The 17,017-nt window shown below is 34.6% G+C and overlaps 1 protein-coding gene across 43 annotated transcripts in view; it reads left to right on the top strand.

Annotated features, from left to right (window-relative positions):
- LOC107930812 (lariat debranching enzyme) overlaps positions 1-17,017 on the top strand; it is a 32,619-nt gene that overhangs the window by 2,512 nt on the left and 13,090 nt on the right. For 10 of the 43 annotated variants that reach the window (XR_005930149.1, XR_005930126.1, XR_005930116.1 and 7 more), the window contains exons 1-5: positions 3,656-3,923; positions 5,008-12,503; positions 13,141-13,225; positions 15,678-15,860; positions 16,617-16,655. The gene's annotated coding sequence lies outside the window, so the exon portion shown is untranslated. Of the gene's footprint in view, positions 1-31; positions 122-3,654; positions 3,924-4,524; positions 4,615-5,007; positions 12,504-13,140; positions 13,226-14,588; positions 14,679-15,677; positions 15,861-16,616; positions 16,656-17,017 lie in introns of those variants that run through there. The other 33 variants (XR_005930150.1, XR_005930132.1, XR_005930135.1 and 30 more) reach the window with 23 other exon arrangements.

Here is a 17,017-nt window from a genome sequence, read left to right as displayed (position 1 = left end):
TTATGTTTGTTTACCTTTTTGTTGTTTGTAGGTCTTAGCTTTTAGGGACATAGCTCCCCAGGCTCCTATGCATATTTTAATTATTCCAAAATCAAAGGATGGCCTAACTGGTTTGTCTAAGGTACAGTTTTTTTTTTCCTCATGACTAACTGAGCAGTAAACATTTATGCCCCCTTTCATAGAGGAAACTACAATTATGGCTGGGTATTAATTTGGAAAAATAGTATGGAGAATTGTTAAAAGAATGCTGCTCAAGTTTTGTCAATTTGATTTGCCTTTTGCGTCTTGCTCACTCTTGATGCTCTATAAGGAAAAGAAAGAGACGGAAAATGGGAGTCAAAGTAAATGGAAATTGTATTGAGAAATTCTGGTGGTAGAGACTAAGAGAGTATTAGTGTTTATAAGAAGGTGGGGAACTGAAAGAGCATCAATACTGAGGAAAGGCTTAAAACTTGATATGCAAGTGGTTATAGGTATAGACCATAAATCCATGAGATAAATTGAGCTTCTAAATATATCCGTACAACGAAAAACCCTAATAGAACCTTAAAGCAATATCCATTATTCATCCTTGTTGGAAGAGATTGTCTTTAGAGTTAAATTGCATATACCCCTCCTTCCTTGAGTCAAAATAGATGACCTTCCCAATGAACAGAGATTATGTCATTGATCTAGAATTAAAAAGCTCATCACCAAGTTATTTCAATCCATCAACTTATTGCAATCACTAAAACACTTGTAAGGTGTGTAATGGAAAAAACATAAGGCTCAAATATGTCCGATGAAATAATTTAGTGTTAGAATTTGCAATTTGTGTATCCAAGGCTTGTTCATTTGTTTTCTGTGTCATAATCATGTTTAAGGTGTCATGTATTTATTATAAGTTTTGACATTTTAAAAATAAGTGGTGTTATATTGATTTTGATATGCTTTTGTGCTTGTGTAATATTGTATTTTAGCTATTTTTCTTGTGTCTGTTTAGTAACAATATTATCTCTACTTTTGCCCATAAATTTTGTCGTAGTCTGGTTTTATTTTATGAAACTTTTTGATGTTGAACAAAAGTTTCCAAATCTTTATTGAATTAAATTAAATTATCATTCATATTTGAAAATTACTCCCGACTCATTTAGACAATAATAGTGCCTCAAATCCTCTTTAGGCCAGATTATTTTATCTCCCTTATGCTTGCTGCATGTAGGTGTGCTTTTCTGCAAGGTGATGGGCACAAAAAAAAAAAAAGGAAAAAAAAAGGCTCGACTCTAATTCTCAATATTTTAGTATCCAACAATAGCCATAGGACCGTAAGGAAATATGCATATTGCCTAATAAAGTTGGAAGAAAATATATACATACATAATTATTCCTACTGAAATGTGACAAGACAAAAGTCTGCTACAACTTTGGTGCAATCTGCCATCATACATAGTTGTGATATCTACTTCCTTTTGAGATTTGTGAATGATATTCTAACCTTAACGGTGGAGATTACAATTTCTGTCAGCAGACCATAGAACAAATAACCTAAGGTTTCAAACTTTTCATCCACTCCACTACTTGCTTGTTGTATATGTGATTGATTAGACCACAAACGTGCTGCTGCTTTTGTTGCAGAAAGATTTGAGGAGCCTTCTTTCATCTTCTTATCCAGGAACGGGTTTCCCTTCATTTTGTAACCTAGGTTGTAATTTTGTTGCATTTATGTTGTGACCTACAATTTGGGCGCTTTTATTTCTCCCAATCTGCTTCTGAAACTTTGTTCTAGAACGAGGAGCTTGGTTTGCCAAAACATTTAAACAAAATCCTAATTACTACAAATGAGAACTTGCATTCTTTATTTGTTCTTTGTGTTCTTATTCTTTCTGCTTGAGGGTTTTGTGTTTGTCATTTGATAAAACTAGTATGTTACCAACCATTTGCCAAACCAGAATTCCAACTTATCTCTGGAAATCTGACCTGGCTGAAGCGGGCTATTGAGTATGGTTTAATAGAGCCTCCTATCTAGCCAAATACTGAACTGCAAAAGGAAAACCTTTTTGTTTTAGGATTTCCCATTATAAGAATTAGTTTAAGAGTATATTATTGTGCCTCTGGTAAACACAAAGGGTGGCGGGGATGAGATTTGTTTTTTGGACTGGGTATACGCTAGTGGTACCTAGAAGTGAGATTTGCCAGTTATACAACTGTAGGCCCTAATTATAGTATTAAAATAAATTAAATAGGAATATGAAGCTGATAGTTCCTTGATCTATTTTTATGGTTGTGAGTTCTCTTTTGTAGGCTGAGGAGAGGCACTCTGAAATCCTTGGGTAATACTGCAAAGCTTGTTGCAAAACAGGAAGGGCTGGAAGATGGATTCAGGATTGTGATCAATGATGGCCCTAAAAGGATGTTTGTATTCTTTCTCTTGTATATTTTATTTGAGAAATATTAATTTCCATTTCTATTTGTAGACTAATGGGAATGGGGCTTATAATGTTATTCATATAGTACGTTGTGTTGTATTGCAGGTCAATCTGTGTATCACATTCATGTCCACCTCCTTGGAGGGCGCCAAATGAACTGGCCTTCAGGCTAAATAAAGAAGTTATAGTTGATATAGGTATTTCATGATCGTGTGCATTGTATGTTTCATGGCCTTGTTGATAACTTCAATAACGATTGCCGACATGTGGGCTTTCATTAAATGATCAATGGAGTACGCTCTTGTATAGGGAAAACTAATGAACCTTGTGAAATGCATTGCTTGGAATCTCAACGGGGCCTGTTTAAAGTTTCCCCAACTTGATGCCTGTTTAATATAATTTAACTGGTTTTCAGTGCAGCAGAAATCTTACTTGGAGAGATGAAATTTGTTAGTAGAGCAGCTGCACTTAATAATAGGCATAATAAACCGTTTGAAAATTTTCTACTTCTCTCCATCATAAATTTGTTGTTAATTCATGTGGGATAAAAAGGACAAGTTTTTGGTTCGGTCTCAAAATTATCTCCATTTTATGGAACCTTGCGAAGGACTCATTTATGATGCATATTTTATCCCATTATATGGTTTCTGTTTTTCTAATTGATAATAGAAAGATGATTGTTTTTTTTTCTTTGATTCTTCTACGTGTTGGTTTTGGAAAGGAGGAATATTTTCAGAGAATTTGATTAAATATTTTCACAGCAACATTTTATTAAGCGCGGGGTAAATTTTCATTCTTATTCCGGTGTCGGGATATCCTTATTCTATTCCGTTTGGGATAAGCTATTCCCAGAATATTCCCATCATATTCCGTTCCGGTTCAGTTGTTTTGGTGTCCGGTTCAGTTGTTTTGGTGTCCGGTTCATGTTTTTAACCTATTTGGACCGGGTTACCTGTCGTACTTATTCCAGCAAGGGATATACCATTCTAGTTATATTCCGGTTCAGGGATATCCTACTTGAGAATACCCGGCTCGGGTATATCCCATTGGAGTGATATCTTGGTTTGGGTTCTAGGGGCTTGGGCTTAAGTTTGGGCTGTGTTTTTGGGCTTTGTTTCGGTGTTTTGGGCTGCGGGTCGCTTAGGTTTCAGATTGCTGGGTTTTGGACTACATCGGATAGTGATTTCAGGGACCAAAATATATACCAAAAATGTCATTAGCCTTATAAATTATTAAAAAAGGAATTGAGGATGAGGTTTCTTTTTGATTGAAATGGGGTTTTTTATAATAAAACCAACAAGCCAACTCTAGGCCATTCACGATTTTAATCCAACAAACCAAATGGATCGTCTGAATGAGGGGAAGAAAATAAGGAAGCCAGCCACTAAGAATCTTTGTTGTAGGGTTTATTAATAACATCGATTTCTATCTCTCTTCTCCTGGTATGTCTCCGGCAATAAAACTCCACCGTTTCGTTCCATCTTCCTCTGTCGAGTTTTGGCTCAGATCGACTCCCGGGTAAGAATTCGTGCCTTTGTTTGACAGTTCGACTCCTTATTTCTCTTCTCCTAAAGATTCTTCACATTTGAATCTTTGCCATTATCGTTTTTACATGGCTTTTGGTTTGGAATTACGGGTCGATCATAGGATGGTTGACTGAATCAGTTTCGAAATTGGGTTTTTGTTTTGTATTGTAAGCAATTGAGTGAATTGGGATTATAAATCCATAAATGGGTTTTGGATTTCTCTGTCTTTGTTGTTTCAGAAAGTGTTTTTGTTTGTAATTTATGCTTTTGGCTGGTTTAAAATAGTTTAACTATTTTGGAGTAGCATAGGGATATTGCGTTGCCAGGTATCAAATTCTACACTGTGCTTGTCACAGGTTTTCAGTGAGAACTCTTCATTAGTATCTAAGCTATGACTTAAAATTTGTCATAGGATGGATGATCTCTTTATAGTCAATCATCCAGGATAGATGTTTAAAGTCTTTGGTCTCTAGAACATTACTTGGACTAATAAACTAGCTTTATGGTTAAAAGGGTGTGTTCCTTACATCTGTAAGTGTTTTCATTTTTCTTAATGTCTGTTCGAAGCTGTTTGAAGAATCTCATGTCTTCCAGGATAACATCTTATCTGGAAAAAAGTGGCTTCGGATTTTATGTAATTCATATTTTATGCAGCTTTTGGAAGATGTTGCTTTCTTTTTGCGGTAAGTGATTTAAGTAACATAGATTTCTATTTAATAAGATTAGCTGTCAGAACTGCATGATGAATAAATCTACTTAATTCATAGGCTGTCTACATTTGCAAAAGCAGCCAAACTTAAGGGAGGGTGGCTCCTGTCTACTTATTGTTTTCCTTTGATTAACATAGCCTTGGGAGTTCAAATTAGTCTATAAGATGCACTAATATTTGGTCTACCAATTTCTATAATTTAATAGCATGTGGCTTGCAAAATATGTTCAATGCTGCTTTACAATTTGCTACACCATGATGACTTTCTTTTCCTTCAACTTCGCCTGTAACATGCTTGGTATTGTTTGTTGATGGTTAACTTGAAACATATTTCTTATTGTTTTTTCCTAATCATTCACTTTTACAGTTCTCTATTGTTTATTCTCTATCAGTCTCGGCAATGGTGTTTTGGCATTTCCCAGCTTTAGGAGGTCTGGAGTATGTAAGTAGAGAATCATGCCTGATGTTATTTATACTACTGCTTAACCAATAATTGTGTTTCTTCAAGTAAGCTTTTGGTATTTTGCTGCTCTCTCCTTGAAATATTGGATCAACTGACATGTTCGTTTTGAAATTGGATGCTTAGGATTTGTTTGGCCTAGATGTTTTATAAAAGAACTGTTGTTCAAGTAGATCTCTTCTAGTGCTGTAAAAGATAAAATACTTAACGTAAACTATATAATAATATACATTTAAATAAAAAATATTTAATAAAAAACCTAAACTTTATTAAACTGAGGGTTTTGTTGATACAATATAAGAACGTGGCAAGAAGGTTGGAGATGCTAGAACATAACTTAAGCTCTTTGGTATATTTTACAAATATTTTTATAGAATAGTGATTTTAATTCATCGGAGTGACTAAAGTCTTTAACCAACTAATCATGCATGGCTCAACTATCTAGAATTAATCTAAACTTAAAATGTGTACTCTCGTATCTAAAAAATGAACATCAATACTAGGGGTAAAAACCAGATACATGTGCCCATAAGTCACTTGGATTCGGCTACAAGTAAAACTCAAATCAATTCAGTCGTTGTCAAGTTGAACTCAAGCTTGATAGCCTTACTCGGATTTGGCAAAGAGAAGGGAAAGAGGAAAAAAAAAAAAAACTCAAATAAATTCAAGTGAAAAGCATGTATCAAAAACTAAAAAACAGAGATGTGCCCATAAAAAAAATTTAGGGGGATTGCATAAATCATAAAAAACAGATACGGAGGAAAAAACTTAGGATTTCTATCTCGCGAAAGTACACAGGAAACGAACAAAAAGAACAAACAGAACGAGATCAATAGATTTGAAATACGGAACGAAACAGTGATGTCTAAACATGAAAACCAAAAACCATAAAATAGAAATGAAAAACCAAAAGACAAAAATAAAGACAAAGGCAAAGAAATGAAAACGCAAACCCAAGTAAAGATTCATACCTGAAATCAGTCTCCGAAAAAGCAACCACAAAGAAATAGACAGACCCATATCGATAGATTTCAAACACAAAGCAAAACAGTGAATTGTAAACCTGAAAACCGAAAACCCTATTCTCTTAGACTCACTTTAATACCAAGGCACATGCATATATCCTTTCCTTTGATCCTATTAAGGAACTTAGCAAGAAAAGATAGTACCAGCATAACATGTTTACTTTTCAAATGATCTCAAACACATTTTTCCCCAATATCATGTATTTAAAAAAGTAGATTTCTAGCTAGTTACTAGGAGTCAGGTGCGATCCCTATATACAGATATGTATCCAATGTACGTATGTTCAATTTTTTTAAGCTCTTCCATGCATTTGGATTATTTTTGTAGGGACATATCCCTGTATCCAAGTCTGTCTAAGCATCAGACGTGTGTACCACAAGAAGAAATAAGAGCAGGAACAACAGAGATTACCGATATATAACTATTAGTTCTCATTTTAAGAATTTATTCACGTGGCTTAGGAGAAATCGCATGTTCTATCAGGGGTAGCGTGGAAGAAAGAGAATAGTTTCAGAAGAGAATAGTTTCAGTTGAATATTATAATAGAAAGACCTACAGCTGTCTTACATTATAATAAGGTTGTCGATCAGCAATGCAAAGTGATGTTTCTGTTAAACCATATCCATTCTGCACTTCCAGACCAATTGCCTGCACATACGAGCCATCATAAAATAAGAGATAAATTGAATAGTAACCTTTTCATTAGAAAACTAAAAACATATTAACATCTAACCTAATAAAACTTTTCAATATGCGTTGGCAAACTTCCACTCCGCTTTTGGCAGTCTAGAGGATGATAGAAAATAATCAATAAAACCCAGAACGGAAATACTAGAAATGCTGAACAAAGAAAAATAAAAGGAACATACCAACAAGGATCTTTGCACATAAAAGGAAAAATAATAATATGGGCTCCTCTTCTTTTTCTCCTTTGTAACGTGTCTTTTTTTTTCAATTGCAATACACTACGTTATATGACACGGGTGTGAGTGTCAAATAAGGGTATGTAAGCAACACTGATTTGTTTAATTTTGCATATGCTTTTCCATATATTTGAAGGCTCGGCTAATATCCCCAAACAATGTCCAGTGATATGTCAAACACAAGTGTCAAACACAAGTATTTCAAGAAAAGAAAAATGAAAGAGTCGGCGAAACATAGACAATTGATGCAGGTATTATTGATTGATAAATAGAGTTCACTCTGAAGCTGGAAGAAAATTTTTCAATAACAAGTTTATGATCAAACCTTTTATATCCCAATAGCAGAGTGGATTTTTTTGTAGACAAACTTTGTTGCTAAGACATGCGGTGGCCACAATATTGGAGCCATAGTTTTAGACCATGAGTAGTCGAACATGGATACAATATGTGAAGGTTCCTCCGGATTTCTTGTTAGGCATAGTCCCTATTGATCAAATAAAAATCAAAGGGCAAAACTAAGTCGAAATAACTGACTAACAAACATTAGAATTCATCCAGTTTGATAGTTTGGAGAGAAAAAAGGAGTCAGAGGACCATATGAGTGCACCAACACCAAGTACATGTTACTTGGACTCAAGTGGGTGTGAGCAGACGCACGCATCTTATATGGGTATGTTTGACTTTTTTTTGGTAAGTTTTTCACTATATTAACCCAACTCTTCATTTTGCCTAAATAACTACTGTGTCTGAATTCATCTCCAACACATGCTCGGACATAGGCATCGAGATAGTGTCCTCTTTTGCAGTGGATAGAGCCAATCCCCCTTGTGTACTGTTTTTATTCCAAATATATAGTCCATCATCAACTTTAGCAGTGCCAATCATCCTCCCCGATTTCTGTTCCTGTATCACACAACCAATTGCAGAAAATTCAGCAAGAACTTTTTCATCCTTAGTAAGTTTACTAATTGAAAGTAAATTACAGGACAAGTTTGGAACATGTAGGACTTTATCGAGAGAAAAATTCTCTGTCATTTGTACTTCTCCTATTCCAGCCACAGGTGAGTAAGAACCGTCAGCTATGCGGATTCGGGATTTGTTATGACAAGGAGTGTAGGTGTGAAACAACGTGGAGTCACCTGTCATGTGATCAGAGGCGCCCGAATCGAGTATCCAAGGAGATTGATTATTAGATTCAAAAGCAATGTTGAGGGCAGTACCTTGAGTTGCTAGAGATCCATGAGTAGTGGGAGTACCAAGTATCTTATGGAGAGTCTCAAGCTGTGTTTTGGTTAAGCGAACATCAAGAACATCATCAGCAGTAGTGGAGGATAACATGGCAGTCTTATTATCCTTCTGTTTTTTTTTCAGGATAGCCATGGAGTTTGAAGCATTTTTCTTTTGTATGACCAACACGATTGCAGTGACTACACCATGGTCTTGTTGATCCAGAATCATTTCCAGTACGTTGTTTTTGTGGCTATGAACCTTTGGAGATGAGAGCAGAGGTTTCAGTAGGACGATTAGAAATTGGAGTCATAGGTTTAGGTTCCTTTGAATCTCCCATCATGACAAGACGACGCTTTTCTTCTCTTCTAACTTCTGCAAATGCTTCACCGATCGTTGGAAGAGGTGATCTACCCAGAATTCGGCCACGGACCTCATCTAACTCACGGTTCAGTCCTGCTAAAAACTCATAAAGACATTCATTGTTGAGATGGACCATAAACCTGTTGTGTTCTAAGCCTTCACCCCAATCTGCCTCATAATACATATCCAGTTCTTGCCACAAAATTTTCAAATTGTTATAGTAGTGAGTTACCTCGAGTGTTCCTTGTCGGATGTCCTTTAACTTAAGCTTGATTTCAAATACTTGGGAGGCATTTCCAAGATCTGAGTAGTTTTCTTTGACTGCATCCCACATGTCTTTTGCAGTTTTGAAAAAAAGATAGGTGTGGCTTATATGGCCTTCCATCGAATTGATTAGCCAAGCCATTACAATTGAATTGTTGAGTTCCCAAGTGGCATAAGTAGGATCAGCCATGGTTGGTCGTGGGATTTCTCCATTGATGTACCCTAATTTGCCACGACCACGAATCACCATAAGAACCGATTGAGACCATTGCAAGAAGTTCTTCCCATTTAGTCGATGATTGGTGATTATAAGGGAGGAATTAATTTCACCTTGAGTGATTCCCTGATTGATATTCTGAGTTATTTGTGATGTCTCAGTTTCAGAGAAATTCTCATTGATATCACCCATTGGAGGACTAAACCACAGAAATTTTTAGTAAGGGAATTTAGAGAAAAAAATAGGATCGAATGAATCCTATAGCCCTGATGCCATGTAAAAACACTCAGAGGAAAAATTCTGTTATATTGCTACTGCTTTAGTTTACAGCTTTATAAAGAGAAAAATAATCATTTTAAAGGAAATAAATCCTAATCCCTAAGAATCAGTAATTGATATCTTAATTTCCTAAGAATCAGTAACTGAGATTAGTTTCTATTTACAACAGATCACAACAGATTTCTATCCTTAATTATAAGGATTCCAATACCATCAGATTTCTATCCTTAATTATAGGGATTCCAACAGTATTCTATCAACCAAGTGGTTTATTAGTGCAAAAAGATTGATGGCAATATCTTGCTATGCTATGAGGCTTTACTTATTTGAGAAGTTGGCAACTTGGTTTAATGGCCCACACTTTTCCAACTTTCATCAGCAGAGGAGAGCACCTATACAAGTTGTGGGCTTTGTTGTGGTTTCTTTCTTTGTTTATAAAATAATGTATAAACATCAAATATTATATCCAACCCGAATCAAATGCGTACCGTTAGTTTTCTTTTCCTCTCCAACTGCCTCCAATTTCTAATCCCTAAACTAACAGCTAATTTCGAAATCCCTAACCCTAACAAAATAACTTTGCCTTCTCCAATCCAACACCCACTGGCCACCACCATCGTCGTTCACCAGTCAGACAGTCACCACCAGTCCACCATCATCGTTCACCAGTCAGGTAGTCACCATTGGTCCACCCGTAACCACCCGTCAATCTATTTCAAGTAAGAGCAAAATTAAATTTGTATTCCTTTTTCTTTTTTCAAGTAAGAGCAAACCCGTTACTACTCAACCATAACTCAGTAGCATTTTTGGCATGCAAGTGGCTCATAAAACCAAACCCGCTCCTTTTATTCTTCTGCTTTTTGCTTTTACAATTTTTTCCTTTTCCCCTAGGGTTTTATTCAGCGCAGCCGGCTTATGGTAAAGTCTGCATTCAGTTTCGAGTTGTTGAAGTATGAAGTAGTTTTGATGAATTCTACTTTGTTTTTTTTTTATTATATATAATTAGGGTTTTGGATAGTGATTTTTCAAGTGGTTTTGTTGAATTCTACCCCGAACGTTTTGTTTTTGTAATGTATTGTAATTAATGTTTCGATAGTGATTCTTAATATTTGATTTTAAATAACTTGATGCTTTCATTTTTGTTTTTATAATAGTTGTTGTCTTCTTGCTTGCAGTACTAATTGGAATATTAGATATTCATTGTATTTGTACAGTGAGTCAGTGATATTTATATTTAATTTAAATTTTATTTGATCTGGTATGCTTCTTTCATTTTTAATTTCAAAGTTTTAATTTTTTTAATATCGAATTGGCACAATGGATCTCGAATATTTAATATTTAAGTGTGTAGTTGTAACTTTCTACTGGTTTTCTTTGTTATTAGTCTGTCGCTACATTTTGAAGCCAGCAGATAGTTGGGTTTCTATTTGCTAATGTTGGGTAGTAATTCTCCTTAAAAACTAATGAAAAGCATGATCATCTTTTGTACCTATCTTCATCTGTTTTATGCAATTTAAATTAAGGGTCCCCTTCATAATGTTGATAGTTGATTGGACAGAGAGATTATAACTTGATCACCAATCTATCGTAAGATTTTTGTATTTAGTTGCAGGCAATTGTTCATTACCTCTCATTTTTCCACTGGTTTGGTTTCCTCCATTGCACTAGTTTGGTTTCTTTTCCACTGATTTGATTTTTTTCCTCTAGCAAGCCTTATTAAGATTGTGTATAATTCTTTTGCCTTCAATGTTTTGTCTCTTTTCTTTTGCCTTGAATGTTTAAATGATAAGTGGAAGCAGGAGCTATCATCTCCCTAAATCTCTAATGAAACTGCATTATCTAACTTGAGCCTTACAAAAAAAAGGCCATCAGAAATGGGGAATTTTAGGTCTTACAAGGAAACTAGAGGGCAGGGTGTACGGTGAAAAACACACACGCTAGAGTAGGAAGAGAGTTTTCGTTAAAGAGAAACTGTAAGTTTTCTCTGGCGTTTCTGGTTTTTGTGATTTTTGAAATTCGCTGCTTCAACGGAGACTCATTTCAGGTATCAATCTCTTTTTTAGTTTCAGCTCCATGCTTTTTTACTTGTATTTCAGTGGATTTTTCTTAGGGTTTCTGGTTTTCAGCTTTAGAAACTGTTTCGTTTGTCTTTAAGATCTATAGATGTCGGTCTTGTTCTTCATTTTTGTTTGTTTATCGTCTACTATATGTTGTTCTTTATTTTTGGATTGCTTGTTTCCCTCTGTTTAATATTATAGCTTTTGTGTTATTATCTTTTTTTTTTTTTAAATCCTTGCTTAGCAGAATACTAATTGCCTAAACAAAAAGCATCCGTATGTAAATTGTTTACTGCATCTATGTTAGCTTGATTTTAGTTCTAGGAACCCGGTGGGAGTTGTGACGCATGTAGAGTTTATTTGGTAGTTTTTCTGGATGGTAATAACACGTCTTTTTAATTCGTTGTGAGTTGTGACATTCTGTTTCTTAATTTTCTCAAAAAGTCTGTACTTTAGTTTTAAAAAAATAATAATAATCTAATTGGGATGCTTGTTAATATTGATAAGAATTGGAGAATTTTAACGGATTTGCTAATTGCAAAGGTTTTTGTCGATTTGGGCTTCATGATCATTTACGGTGGAGATTGTCATGATTGTGTATGCATGTATGATTTCTTTTTCATACTGCTAGGTGCCTGCATTAGTCAGTAAGTATTAGGTATTTTTTCTTTAAAATAGTTGGGATTATTTGAGTTCTGTTGGGTATGATTTGGAAATGGATTTTGATTGGAAGTTTTAGGTAGACCCATGGTATCTTTTTATCCCATTATATGGTTTCTGTTTGTCCATTAAATAGAATGATATGAATTGTTGTAAGGATGATGGTTGGTTGAGAAGCTTGTAATGCTTGATAGTATTGCTTGTGTTATTAGATCTAAATGGTGTCCATTGGTGCCAATTAAGGTATGCTTCATTCAATCCATTCCTTATTTCCTTTTTGTTTTCATTATTCTCTCTTCCTCCCCTTTTTGTTTTCATTATTCTCTGTTCCTCCCTTCTCGTACTTTGCAGATTCTCTTTTGTCTCTTCGTGGGAGAGTCATTACAGGTACGAAAATTTACTTTAACTGTGTATTTGCCTTTTCATGTATATTTTTAATTTCAGATCTATGGCTTTCTTTTTTTTTCTGTTGGTTTTTTGGTTTTCATCTTTAGAATAAGTATGTCTACCTTTTCATCTCTATTTTGATTTTCAGATCTATGCGTTTTTGCTTGTTTTTCAGTGTACTTTTGTTGGAGTTTTTGGTTCTCAGTGTTATGAAAAACTGTTTTGGTTCGTCCTTTCAAATCTATTGATGTTTGTATCGTTGTTCTTCAGTCAATTTATTGACTTCAATGTGTTTTTTTTGCTTACCATTTGTCTTTTTGCCTTTTCATTTCTGTTTTGGGGTGGTTTGTTTAGATGGGACGGTTTCGTGGTTTTTGGATTGGGTTCGTGTTCTTTTTGTTCTGGTCCTGCTGGGCCATTGGTTTTTTGCCACTCGGGATAGTTGTCCTGGTTTTTTGGGCTGGGAGAATGGGCATGGTTTTGGGGTTTCCGCTCAGTTTCTGTGACTTGTGATAATGGACATTTTTTCATAGTTTATTCTCTTCTCATTTTCCTTTTTTTCTAACATTTCTTCCCTCTTTACTCTCTCCTTTTTTCTGCCCGTCTCATTTCAAAATTTTCCTCTTACGTTTTTTAGCTTTTTTGTAACTGACGCCCAAAGGAATGCAAAGACACTTTGCCGATTCTGTTTTTGGGATTTTTGGAATCCCTTGCTTCATAAGGTATGAATCTTTGCTTCAACATTGTCTTTTCCGTTCTCTGTTTTTAATTTAAGAACTATGCTTTTGTAATTTTATTTCTTGGTTTATTTTATGGTTTTCGGTTCTTATTCCTCAGTTTTAATTTAAGATCTAGTTTTATTTTTTTCCTTCCTGCTTGTGTTAATTTTTGTTCTTATTCCGCTAAAGGGATTATGGGGCTTGTGAGTATTTGGGCATTCACATTTATTTTTTACTGTTTCTAAAATTTCTATGATTTTTATGTATATTTTTAATATATTTTTTTTATACTGAGAATTTTTAAAACTCATGCACCAAATCTAATTAACGTAAAAAAAAAAAAGTCAGTTACTTAAATGAGAATAAAAAATTCTGAAATTGTACTGGGCGTGTGGCGTAATGACCAGCTTATTCCCATATTCTCTCCTATTTTTCCTTTATTTCTAACGTTCCTTTCTCCTTTATTAGCTACTCTTTTGATTTGTTTTAAGTACGTCCGGTAGGCCTGTTCCCTCCCCTAAAAATTACGATTTTCTCACATGAAAAAGGAAAAAAAAATGTTTGAACTCATGAATCAACGGTAGCTTCTTCTGAATGAGTGAGTTGAGGTAGTGCCAGTCTTTCTTTTAAGGTATAAATTTTGATTCTTCTAAAAATCTTGTTTTTTCTTCATCTCGTTTTATTCTGTTTGGTTACTGATTGAAGAAAATCTAGGGAAATTTGTATCAAACTTGACAATAGGCCTTTTTTTTTTTTTAGATAATTCCTGATTCACCTGTGAGTTGGCAAATTCTGTTCATCCTGCATTTTCCTGAAAGCCAAACAGGAGACTTAAATGTTTTTTATTTCAAATATTTTGTGCATTCGATGCCCGTAGGACAAAGATTTGCAGCCAGCACAAGAATGGGCATCCATCTGCTCCTTCAGTCCTAGTTCTTTTAATTGCAGATGGATGCCCCTTCTAGTAGTTTCCTTTTTTTCCTCCATTATTTTGTAATGCCCGAATTTGAGATGGTTCTGCAGTCAACACTTATGTACCCCTAACACGTTCAAAGGATAATTTTACATTGAACTATTTAACTGCAAAATATGTGATTCAGTATTCCTTTTCTTGTGTCTACAGAGAGAAGAAGATATTAAGATGCTAATATCTTAAACCCTAGAATGCAGGGGTTTATATATAGAGAGAGATTAATTATATCATGTATGTTATTGTGTAAACTGGGACTTGTGGTGTGGTTTTTTTTTTTTGGTTTGCTCCGTAATAAATGGTTGATACTTTCTTGATTTTTGGGTTCTATGCATTTGGAAAATATCGAAGTGATTGAAAATGTATAGATATAATCTTATATTACTTGCATTATAGAACATATCTAGTGCCGTATAGGCTCCCTCATTCTTCAAGCCGCGGCACCTCCACCTCACCATTCGACCTCCCTCTTTCAAATTCACTAAGGTATTTCTTGATTTAGGATTGAAGCTCATTGACTTTTGTGGTTATTGATTGTTATTTGCGTTCTTTGTGATTGATTACCACTTAATTTTTGTTGTAACCTTTTTTTAAAAAGTTTTCAAAGCTTTCATGGAGTACTTCTCAATTTTTTTTTAACTTATGTTTAATTACTTTTCTTCAATTTGTTATTACTCTTTCTTATTATCACTGATTCATACTCTGTTTGTGAAATTTGATTTATTCTAATTTCTAAAATCATCTAAGTTCTTGGCGTCCTCAACTTGTTATTGAGTTCTTGGGTGAATTTTTCCTCAAAACCTTCCAGCATTTCATTTTTGACATAAATATTAGAGCAATAAACTTGGTAATTGAATTGTATTGTAATTAAAAATTTATATCCAAATATTTGGTTCCCAGTAGCTAAATATGGCACTCCAAGGCGGGTTGGTTATCCTAGGTTAATGTCAGTTAAGTTGGTTACATACAAATAACCGACTCGCTCACCCCCACAACTCTCTCATTCGGCATTTGAATTGAGTAAAAAGCTTTTGGAACCTTCATCCTTCCGGTTCCAATCCGTCGCATTTGATTTCCTCAGCTCAGCGGCCTTGCCTTGATTGATTTCATTCTCTTCCTTCCCACAATCTCTGACTCTGTTACTGCCACTTAGTTGCCAGATTTTCAAACTAACTGACAGCCAATTTCTCATTTACTACCACTATCATTATTGCTAACACTATCATATCTGGTAAGAATAATAAGATCCTTCATTTTGACATTGAACGAACAAACAATTGATTGATTTATACATACCAAAGTTTATTAATGTTCTTTTCTCTCTGTACTAACAACGGATTACGTCTCCTGCTCTTTCTAGATCAATTAGTTATGTCTTACTCTCAAGTCAGTGTTTGCATTCCTTCATTAATTTGATTGAAAATCTATCTTAGGTTTTTAGAGCTAATCAAAAGTGTAGGCTTATTTGCTCTCTCTGGATCTCAGCTATTCTGCTGCGTTGTATTCAAGATTTTCAAGTATTTGTAGAGAGGGCGCGAGCAATGCTGCAGTCGATGGGGGATCAAGACGGAAAGTCACGATTGTAAGCGTGACCTAATCTGAATTTCACTTTTCACTCAGAGGTTTTTACTTGTTGCTTGCTACACTCTTCACAATTTTGCTCCCTAGGTTAGTACTTTTATAACTATTTACATGAACATCTGGTATTTTTGTGCCACCATCCCATCCCAACCCAACCAAGCGCACTACTTGCTATAAGTTAATTTCTACTCCCATGCATCTCTCCCCCAACATTTCACTAGTAACATAAAATCCAATAAACTGCCACCTACTTTTGTGGAAATTATTTCCTCCTTGATGCTTTCCTTTTTCTTGTTATTGTCAAGGCAAAGGCAATACTTTGAACAAAGGAAACAAAAAGAAAAGACAAAAGGTTATGAGGGCCATGCTGATGATACTAGCATAGCTGGACGACATACCTTTTCTTGTTTTTGCTTAGCAGGGTAGTTTTTGTAATATCCGCTGAGCAGAATACTTTTCTTTTGTTTTTAGTTGATATGTGCTTCTTTTCTTGTTTTTGCTTAGCAGAATAATTTTTGGGGTTTGGTCTTTTTGGGCCTAAGTCACGCTTAGATTTCGTCTTATCATTTATATTTTTGTTATTATAGCGCCTTTTCCAAATAACATGGCACTAGTTTCATTGCTCCCAAGATTCAGGAAGAATCTGTATAATATTTTTGTAATTTCTGCTTAGCAGAGTACTCTGTTTCCCTTGGTTCTGATTTTTACCTTTTATTATTATTATTATTATTTTGTTTTCTTGTCGTCCCTTTCTATCTGTGTCTATTTCCATTTTTTTTTCCCGACATTTCTTTTCTAACTTTTGTGTATGCGCATGCCAAAATAACATACTTGCTACAACAGGATTTTGGAATCCCCTTCTTCATAGGATTGTGATTTCAGGTATGATTTTCACTTCTACCAATTTTCCTTTTTCACGTCTTTTTAAGTTTCAGATTTATATTTATCTTTTATTTCTGCAGGCATTGTGGTTTTCATCTCTGTTTTAGTTTTCAGATTTATGCTTCTTATTATTATTATTATTATTATTATTTTTTTGTGTTTTACTATACGTTTCGGTGTTCAACCTTATGAAAGACTTCTTATATTTGTCTTTTTAAATCTTTCGATTTCATTTTTTTGATAGTTTATTGCCTGTAATGTGTTTTATTTTATTTTTTCTGATTGTTTGTTTCCCTTTGTATTTAACGACATTTTATAATTGAATCCCATTAATTAGATTTTATATTGCCTGTTATGTGTTT

Source organism: Gossypium hirsutum, chromosome A07 (genome assembly GCF_007990345.1).
Source record: "Gossypium hirsutum isolate 1008001.06 chromosome A07, Gossypium_hirsutum_v2.1, whole genome shotgun sequence".
Taxonomy (NCBI): Eukaryota; Viridiplantae; Streptophyta; class Magnoliopsida; order Malvales; family Malvaceae; genus Gossypium; species Gossypium hirsutum.
The sequence above is the reverse complement of the archived record's forward strand: the minus strand, read 5'-3'. Positions and strand labels throughout refer to the sequence as shown.